General features: G+C 52.6%; 1 long non-coding RNA gene across 1 annotated transcript; it reads right to left on the reverse strand.

Annotated features, from left to right (window-relative positions):
- Positions 1-1,319: 1,319 nt before the first annotated feature.
- Positions 1,320-8,393, reverse strand: LOC143164391 (uncharacterized). The gene is made up of 4 exons (XR_012996062.1): positions 8,327-8,393; positions 6,385-6,552; positions 3,909-3,983; positions 1,320-2,187 (listed from the first exon to the last, which is right to left on the reverse strand). It is a non-coding gene; the product is annotated as an uncharacterized LOC143164391 (long non-coding RNA).
- Positions 8,394-9,644: the final 1,251 nt, after the last annotated feature.

Below are 9,644 nucleotides of genomic sequence, written 5' to 3' on the forward strand. Positions count from 1 at the left end.
ATCACTTTACTGACCAATTTCCTTGTAAACCAAGTGATTCATTAAGTTGTTTTCCTGAAGGAAAGCAGTATTTTATATGGCGATTAAGGGCTCGACTTGTAGAAAGCGGGAATAAACCGTTTCAGACACAAGTGAAAGAGTACCAACGTCTGATTTGAAATGGGTCAGTTGTGTGTCCAAATATTGTGACTTTGACCATTTGCGGGTAGAGGCTTTTAAAAGCTGCTCCTACCCACGCACACACCTCTTGCACCTCCCCTGTGCTAGAGACATTTGTGTGCCGGGGGGGTCCCTTGTGCCGATCTCCTGGTGGTACCGATGCTCACCGCGCAGACCAGAAGCCGCAATTAAGCCATAAATCAGCAAGAGGATATTCCCCTGCCACCCCCCTGCCCCGCAACTATTGGCCGTGATTTATTAATTCCTAAAAATAGTTGAAAAAACCCAAACGTTCTGGGATTCACAGCCACCAGCGCTCAACAGGAGACTGCAGGATTGGGGCTGATGATGCACCATCACCGGCAGGACAGATGACCTCACTCCCACCGCAGAGGATGGGTGCTCAGCCAGAAAGGCACCACAGCAGCCCTTCCCAAGAGGAGCATCCCCGACCCCATGGCGGTCCCTGTGCCTCCCGCCAGGGTTAGGAAGCTGCGAGTTGTGCAACGCTAAGGGCAGAGGAAGGAAAACCCTTTCACCTTGGGGCTGGGCTTGCTCTGGAGGAGCTTGCTGCTGCAGTGATGGGTCTGCAGACAAACCCTCAGGTGTTCCAGGCCCTCCAGACCCACCAAACTCTTCCCACCATGGCCCAAGCGCTGCCAGATGATGCATGGGTGCTGGGCACTGCCCCCCCCCCCCTCCCCCAGCTGTGCCTGACCTGGGTACCCTGATGGTGGCTGGGGGAAGCTGCATGGCTCTGGGGAAAGGTGATCCCTCCCATGGCAGGGCTTCCCCAGGAGCACCCAAGGCACAACTATGGGGCCCCTCCTTCTTCCCACCCAGTTGAAGCTCCAGTTCCCACCAGCCCCCACACCCTCTCCCCAGCTGCTGGAGGCAGGGTGCAGCTAGGGGCAAGCACCCAGGGGCCAACATAACCCCTTGCCCCCCACTGCCACCGTGCATCCCCCAGGCCCTCCCTCCCCACGGGAGATGCTGGGGAAGCGCTTGGCACCATCTCCCAGCCGAGGCCCCTGTGCCATGGCAGTGCCCTCTGCCCGCTCCATCCCTGGGCTGGGGCATCGGATACCCACCAGCACAGGGGTGTTGGGGTGCAGCCCCCCTCCCTCTGCCCCCTCCCCATTAACGACACCAAGCCCTCGTTCATTGCTGCCTCCGCAGTGGTTTATTGGTGTGGGAGATGAGAGCCCCCGAGCAGCAGTGTGGAAGGCACTGTGGGGGTGCCGAGGAGGCACCCCAAGAGCCAGAGCCCTGGCTCCTGCGGCAGGGACCGATTTCCAGCCTCACTAAAGCAGCAATGCAATACTGGAGAGCAACAGGCAATCCCAAACTCCAGTATTTACGTGCTGCTAGAGCACTGCTGACAGCTCTCCATCCTAGCGCCTCTCCGCAGCTTCCAGACCCACCCTTTCCCCCCCAAACACGGAGCAACAGAGTACCTCGGCCGATCCTTTGCCGGGGAAAGGACCGAAGAGCAACAGGTGAGGGGTAAGGCGCCAGCTGAAGGCATGGTGCTCAAGCCAACATCGGCCATGCCCATGTTGGAGAACGAAAAGTCCTTCCTGCCTGCAGGGCCAGCCCCGCTGAGACACACACACACACAAACTCATAGGGAATATATTTGTAGCTGCAAAGGATGTGCACAGATACAAGCACCAAGAGAACTTATCTACACATACCTGTTCAACTGAACTAAAGAGATACATGGGAATGTGTTAGCTTCCACATCTATGATAACCAGAAGCTCACTTTCTTGTCTTATCCTTGAGGTAATGAGGCAGCCCAGAATGGTCTGTATCTCCTTGTCCCTACAAACCATGATGTGCTGCTACATCTCCTCAAAGCCCACTGAATGTTGACATTCCAAATGGTATTTTGAATATATATGTATTTTTTTAAACCATGATATAAGGTACTGAAGAACACTCTACAATGAAGACATTTAACGTGCATGCATTACCACCACGGGACATTTTTTTTTCTTCACGGGTGCTATCAGAAAGTCTGTAACTATAAGAGAACAAGCAGTTACACAGTGCAAACAAACCAGTTTCAGAAACAAAATCAGAAATTAACTGCTCCCCCCCACCCCCAAAACATACTTAATATTTGGGTCCCAGCAAATCTACACTTTCAGATCTAGGAGATCTGCTGCTTTTGCTACTGTAAGGAGCCTGCAGACCCTCCTGGCCCTTCCAAATGGTCTGTGGGGAAGCGTTACCTTGTACTTTCCTCTTAGGGGCTGCTGAACATCAAGGATTTTCCAGGAGTCGCAATGTTAATATTTCAGGTAAATAAATCCAGATTCCAACAGTTCAAACCTGTTAATTTTTCCTTAAAATATTTTTACTCAGCTCGTTTTGACTTTTGAGAAATCTAAACCAACCCTTATTTTTTTAAAGACCAGATTGTGTTCATTTACTATTTGAATGGACAAACCTTACGCGACCAGAAATGAAAGATACCCTGGAACTTCAACACCTCCCCTGCCTGTACCAGAGAAGAAAATACCAGCACAGGGCAGAAAAGAGGCTGTAGCTCTGAAGCACGCGGCTGCCAGAGGCACTTACATGCCAGCCTGCGAGGGCTGCACAGGAGCCGTGCAGATAGCCTGACATTTTTTGTGTTTCCTTTCAGCTTTTTTTTTTTTTTCTCCAGTTATGTGACAACTTCCTTCAATTCATTTTCTTAAAAAGCAGCATCACAAAAAAACCTGAACAATGTCAGAAATGACGCCATTAGTTCAAATGCTTGTGCCGTCCCCTTGCGCTAAACACGCCACTTAGCCGTTCCAGTTTGTCCTCCTCCGAGTCCCTGCCTGTTTAGCGAACTTAAAAATAGGAATTTCAAAAGCTCTCGTGACCCGTGCCAAGTTACTGCAAATTTTAAATCAAATATTTGCCAACAAAAAAGCAGTATTTTTTTCACCACTTCAGTGTCCTCAATACCGACAGCACCAGGTCCAACTCTCTAACGAGCAACTGCTACTTACTGCAAGGCCAACAAGTACCCAGAGAAAGTTAAACCTGTACAAGCTAAAACAAAACAACCCCCCACGTAATGTTACCATTAATTATTTCTGTAACAATGTTTTACTTGACTGTACCTGCGTAGTCTTACTTCTTTCATCTCTTCAAGTGACTCAAAAAAAAAAAAAAAGCCACAGCAAACAAGCTCAGCTCTAGAACCCATTTTGATTGTGTTTGAGGTTCACGTTCTAATTAATGTTTTTTATATATATATAAACCAGTCTTTAACCTAGTTCGACAAGGGGGGCAAGAGCTCTCTTCAGCAAGGACTTTCCAAAGCGAGGGCTCAGTACACCTCCACCAGCCTATTCTCTAGCACAGAGAGAAAAATCAACATTCACACCGAGTATTGGGCAAGTGGAAATTTGGGATAGGCAGCGAAATACGCATCTGAGAAAATATGCGTGTTTATGACATGACAGCATAATTATTTTAAGCAATAGAAAACTCTGTGTTTGAATCATCCCATCTCACACTTCAGCTTCTTTCAAACTTAGTTTGTGCTTTGGATTCTCGGTGTTAAATCAGAAAGATGGCAGCTGAACAGGATGATTTGAGTTTCTCTCGACCTCCCCGAGGTGTTACCAGCAGTGCCCAGGAAGGGACACGCGGTTCAGAGGAACCTGCATTTATCCAGAGGGATGCAGATGCTGCAGGTCTTTCGGAGCAGGTCGGACACGCGAGCTTACCTTCCCAACTCACCTTTGAATGCAGGCGCACGGGCTCCTTCTGCACTGACTCTCCCTGGACACGAGGCAATCGCTCTTTCAGTGGGAACTAGAAGGCAACACACAGAGGGTTTATGAGGTGCTCGCAGAGGCACGGCCCTGCTTCAGGAGGGGGGACCGGGGCTGTCGGGCAGCCTCAGAGCTGTCCCCTCCCTAGGCACACGCAGACCACAAAGGTTCAGATGGGCGCAAATATTTTTAAAATTAGGGGGGGAGGGAAAAAAAAAAAAAAAAAAAAAAAAAAAGACGTTTTCACCTCCAGATAGGGCAGACTACGAAGCAGCACTTAAAGACCGATCGCATCCCTCCTCTCCCCATTCTCCCCATCCCTGCAGCTGGGGCTGCTGGCACCATTGCCGCCAGGAGCGTGACTCTGGGCAGTGGTACCCAAGGCGCCCTGGTAACCCCGAATCGTAACCCAGGCGCTGTACAGCGAGGAGGGACGACACGGCTGCTGCCAGCCAAAACCAGCGGCAGCTCCGAGGTCAAGCAGGAAAGCCGCCACACACAACCACGGCCAGCAGCAAGCCCACCTCCCCTCCCTGAAGGGGTTAAAACAGCAGCAGCAAGAGCGGCCTATTGGTCTTGGCAGACCAGAAGCTAAGGAAACATCTTATTTACGCTGATTTAGGTGATAAACCATCCTCAGGACAAGCAGGTAAGATGCAGAGAGGCTACTTGGGGGTTGGGGTTTTTTTGGTGGCACCATCAGGTGCTCAGCCCCTCGCTGCCGGGGGAGGCAGCATCCCAGGAGCACCCCACCAGAGCTGGGAACTGGGGGCCCCTGCTGTGCTGGTAGCGCCAAATATCAATAGAACTGCCCCAAAAGCTCCACCTCGATGCAAAGGCATCGCAACAGCTCTTCTGCTGCCACAAGCTCCATGCCCGCAGTGTGTACACCAGCTATTTCTAGAAATAGAGACTTCTACCTGTCATCTACGTAAGTCAGCCACCTACAGAGGTTTAATTAAATCCCCCAAATGACTGGGGAATTTGAACATGCAGAAATCCATTAATGTAGTTCACAAAACAATGCAACTTCTGCTTGCCAAAGTATATCGGGCAATTAAGTAAAAAACACCCCCCCCCCGCCCCAAGCCCAAACACACACACAAAGCCAAAAGAAATTCACCCTGAAATACAGGGTTCCCTTAAAACACAACCCCGTCCCTCCTTACTGACAGTGTAACCAGGGAAAAAAAAGAGAGGAAAAAAAAGTGAGAAAGAGCGCCATGGGAAAGGAAAGGAAATAAATATACGAGCCCATGACAGGACAGATTTGCATACAGAGCCTTCACTGACTCGCACACTTCGGGGCTAGGTAAGCTCAAAGACAAGTAAATATTAAGCATTTCCTATACATATATAAAGCACAGGGAAAAAAAAAAAAACAACTACCCCGCTATCGAACAGTTTTTCAGGAGACACGCACAAACAAATCCTGAAGTCATTGTTCTCATTTGAAAGAAGAATTAAAAAAAAAAAAAAAAAAAAGGCATTTCATATTTTACAAAAAGACTAAAATAAATCATCTTGTTACAGCTGAAGGTCCCAGACATTAATTAGCAAGACACAATTACGGTAACAAAATGAAAATAAGGGGGCGAGTAGCACCACCGGAACACTTCGTATCTGCCAGGGTCTGAAAAATCACACCACTTCCATTCCCGCCTCCCTTTGAACAATGAAATTTAAACAAAAGTCACATATTAATATTTACAGATGTGTCTAATAGCTGGAATCAGACCCGATGCTTGATCGACAACCACCAAATGGTTCCAGCTATTACGTTTCCGATACGACTTGCCTCGCAAGGCTGCTGAAGTCGAGCGAGGGCTGCGTGAAGAGAAATGACTATTAAAGAGCACTAACAGTCAGACGTGGGAACTGCACGCAGCCAAGTTACTTTCATTTGCACGGGCACCTACAGCGCATCTCCTCGGCGCGCACACGTCACGCGAAAATCGCCGTTACGTGCGTTTTAGCCAGCTAAGACTTCTTGCCCGGGCAGCACAAAATAAATGCATAAAATACACGTTCTCCCTGTTCGTATGCCAAAGCTGTATGAGAGCAGGTAATTTCTCATACGCTGTATTAAAAATAATTTTTTTCTCGCTGTTCACCCAGAAAAAGGTCAGAGAAGCAGCACGTATTTCATATAAATAACGGCATATTAGAGCTACATTTTAATTTTAGCACGGCGTACCTTTCGCGCGTTAAACCGCATGTTAACATGCTCTTAGGTGGGGCAGAACACCCGAAACCAAACCACAGCTACAAAGGGCAATTTCAAATAATGCAAAAAATTAATTCGTTAACTTTACTCGATTTGAAACTCGACCCCGATATTGTTACTGGCGGGATCGACTGTATTTATTAAGACGGGGCTGTTAACACGAGGGAGAGCTACTGGTGCTCGCAAAGGCCTGCGGGATAAGACTTCAACTTACAGTACTCCAGAAAACCAGTAAAATCCACAGTAAAATTCCAGGATCCACAGTTTTTTCTCAACACTGCTGAGGAGAAGAAAAGTATGATGCTTCTTGTTACTTCCATTTTTTTGCATTGTCATCTCATCCAGTTTTAAACAACAAGGGACAGATCTGGAAGCCCGACTCCTATAAAGTTTATTTGTTAAGAACAGAGAAAAAAAAAAAACAAACCATATTTTTTTTGTCAGATGAACATTAATTCGAAACATAACAAGCGCGTAGTAATTTTATTTTTTTTTTTTTTTATATATTTGGGTCAGTTCGCCTGAAGCATTACTTAAAGCTTCCCTCTTATATTTCATAAATGTTTATTGCATTAGCAGTTCAGTTTTACTGTATTTCCCACCAAAGTGGATTAACTAAATACAGACTTTCGCAGCTGATGGTGAGCAACGGAGTTCTTTGGATTTCTTCAGAGCAGAAGATGATGAAACCTGGCAGACGGTCCCTCACCTACACACGTACACACGCACACAACACACGAGCACAATTTATTTCTTTTTTGGGGGGGAGCAATTCATGTTTTAACCTCGGAAAACTCTCTCTCAACGCGCAAAAATTGTCTTTATGTACCTGATGCACACGTGGGAAAAACAGCGTGTTTAGGCTAAATTAAAAAGGGGAGAACCCCCGGCGCAGCACGCGCTGCTCCCACCACCGCAGCTCACCGAGCGCAGCAAAGCTGCGCTTGGAAGTCGGCCTTTGCCAGGATATTCAAATTTCCTGTACAAAGCAAGGAACCGGCAAGGGGGGAGGGAAAAAAAAAATAGCAAAAGCTGGGGGCCGAATTTTTTTTTTAATATTTTAAATGATTTCGCCGATTTTTTTTTTTTTTTTTTTTTTGGTTATACTAGCGGTTTTTTGTTTTTTTTTTTTTAATGTATAAAACGATTTTCTCACGTGCGCCCGCTTTGGCAGCGGGAGCTGGGGGCGAGCGCGGGTGGCCGTGGGGGCGCGCGGGCCCGACGCCAGACCGAAGTGGGGGCCGGCAGCCACCGGGCTCCCCGGTTTTTCTTTAAAAAAAAAAAAAAAAAAAAAAAAGTGAAACGGGCAAAAAAAACCCCCCACCCCAACCCCGAGCCACCTGCGGGGGGCGGGCGCGGCTCCCCGCAACGCAAAAAAATAGAAAAAAATTATTAATAATAAAAAACCCACGAGGAAGAGGCATCCTGGGGGGGGGGGGGGGGCGGCTCGGCGGGGCGCCCCGCACCCACGTGGGAACCGTCCCCCCGCGCGGGACGCGCGTTGCGCGGGGGGGAAGGCGCCGCGCGCCGCTCCCGCCCTAACGGTCCGGCAGCGGGGGGCCGCCGCCCCGCCTGCCCCCCCCCCCCGGTCCCGGCCGCTCCCGCTGTCACTGCCCGCTGCGTCACGGGCCGCCGCTCCGCCGCCGCCCCCCGGGGCCGCCGACCCCCCCCTCAGGCCCCCCCCCGGTGCCGCCTTTGTGCGGCGCGGGGCGGCGCCGCGCGGGCGGGCGGGGAGCGCCGTTCGGTGCCGCCGCTCTCCCCACCCCCCCCGCCAAAAAAAGTTTTTTTACAGCTTTTTTCCCTCCCCCCCCCCCAAGTTTCTCCCGGGCCCGTGTCGTGTCGTGTGTCCCCCCCCCCCGGGGAACAGCGCGACCCCGCCCACGGCGGCGCGCGGGAGGCGGCGGGAGGGGGCCGCGCCGTGCCGCCGCCCCCCCCCCCCCCCCGCCGGCGGGCAGCGCAGCGCAGCGCGCCCCGTCGCGCCCCGTCCCGCCGCCGCCCCCCCCGTGCCGCCCCCCCCGCCGTGCCGAGCCGGGCCGGGCCGGGCCGAGCCGAGCCGTCCCGCCCGCGGGGGAGGGAGGGAGGGAGCGGGGGGGGGAGCGGCGGTCGGCCCCCCGCGGCGCCCCGGCCCCGCCGCCCTGGCCGCCCTCCCTCCTCACCTCCGAGTCCACTCGAAAATGGCGCCGAAACCGAAAAAACTTCGCAAATTTCATTGTAGGCGGTTGCAAGGGCTGCTGGGAGCGGGGGCGGCGGCAGCACCGCCCGCCGGGGCGGGACGGGGACGGGGACGGCCGCGGGGACGGGCACGGGGCGGGGCGGCCGCAGCCGGGCTCCGCGCGGGACGGGACGGGACGGGACGGGGCGATGCTCCCGCCGGGAGCCGGGCGGGCGCCTCCCGGTACCGGCCTCGGTGGGGCGGGACGGCACGGCAGGGCCGGGAGATGAGCACCCCCGTGGGTATGTTCCCGCGTGGGTGTGGAGGCTGGCTGCCTTTCGGACCGGCGGAGGGCAGCCTCGCGGGTCGCACCGAGGCCGGGGAAGCGGCGGCAGGAGGTTGCGAGGCGCCCGGGGAGGTGGATTCACCTGCCCCTGGCTCTAGTGCAACGGAGGTGCCGTCTCTGCCGCGGCAGTGGGGTGAGCCGGGACGTCTGCGCCTCCGCGGCAGCCAAAAGCTGCCTGCAGAAGAAAGCCCTCAAGGGGGGGGGTGTGTGTGTGTTAAATAAATCACAAGAGCTGCACAGGATTGACGGGGAACCTCAGCTTTGCCCTTCCTGCAAACAGGCTGGTTCCGCTGCCTCTTCCCTCCGTGGTTTACGGCCCCGTGTAAACCATTCAGAGGAGGGATGACGCTTTTTCAGTCCTAGTTGGGTAGAAGTTGATTTCTTGTTACTTGGCGTGTGCTCCTGTCCGCACACTGTACACAATACCAGGCTGAGGTTCCTCATTTCTTTTCCTCCCCGATTACTGTTCTACTCGAGTTCTCCACAAACACTGATGCGCAGCTTTCCTCTCCCCGACCCGCAGGCTCAGGAGATGTTCCCCGCCGTGCTCCCGTGCGCGGCTGGCACAGCTTTATAACCTGCCCGGAGACGCACGGGAGTGATGGGAGCAGGATTTTGGGGCCCACATCGCACATCCTGGGCGCCGGCTGGTACCACGACACACTTGCAGGGAAGACGGGTGGTTTGGAGACATGGTTTTCTGAAGGTTTTTTGATCTAAAGAGTCAGAGCTTGGGAGGATGGTCATTTGTGCCGGTAAGAAGCCTGGCAAGCTGAGGCCTGGGGAAAAGTCATGCTGGGGCAAAGAGGTCCCTTCTGAAGGGAGAACCCGGGTCTGGAAGTCAGACACTTCCAGCTTTGTCGCGTCCGTCGTTGGGAATGGGCAAAGCTGTGAAGTCTCTCGTTGACCTGGTGGGTTCGTAATCTTCCTGTTGCAGTTTTTGCTTCTACCCCCACCCCAAACAGCAAAACCAAAC

The sequence above is a fragment of the Aptenodytes patagonicus genome, chromosome 9, assembly GCF_965638725.1.
Source record: "Aptenodytes patagonicus chromosome 9, bAptPat1.pri.cur, whole genome shotgun sequence".
Taxonomy (NCBI): domain Eukaryota; kingdom Metazoa; phylum Chordata; class Aves; order Sphenisciformes; family Spheniscidae; genus Aptenodytes; species Aptenodytes patagonicus.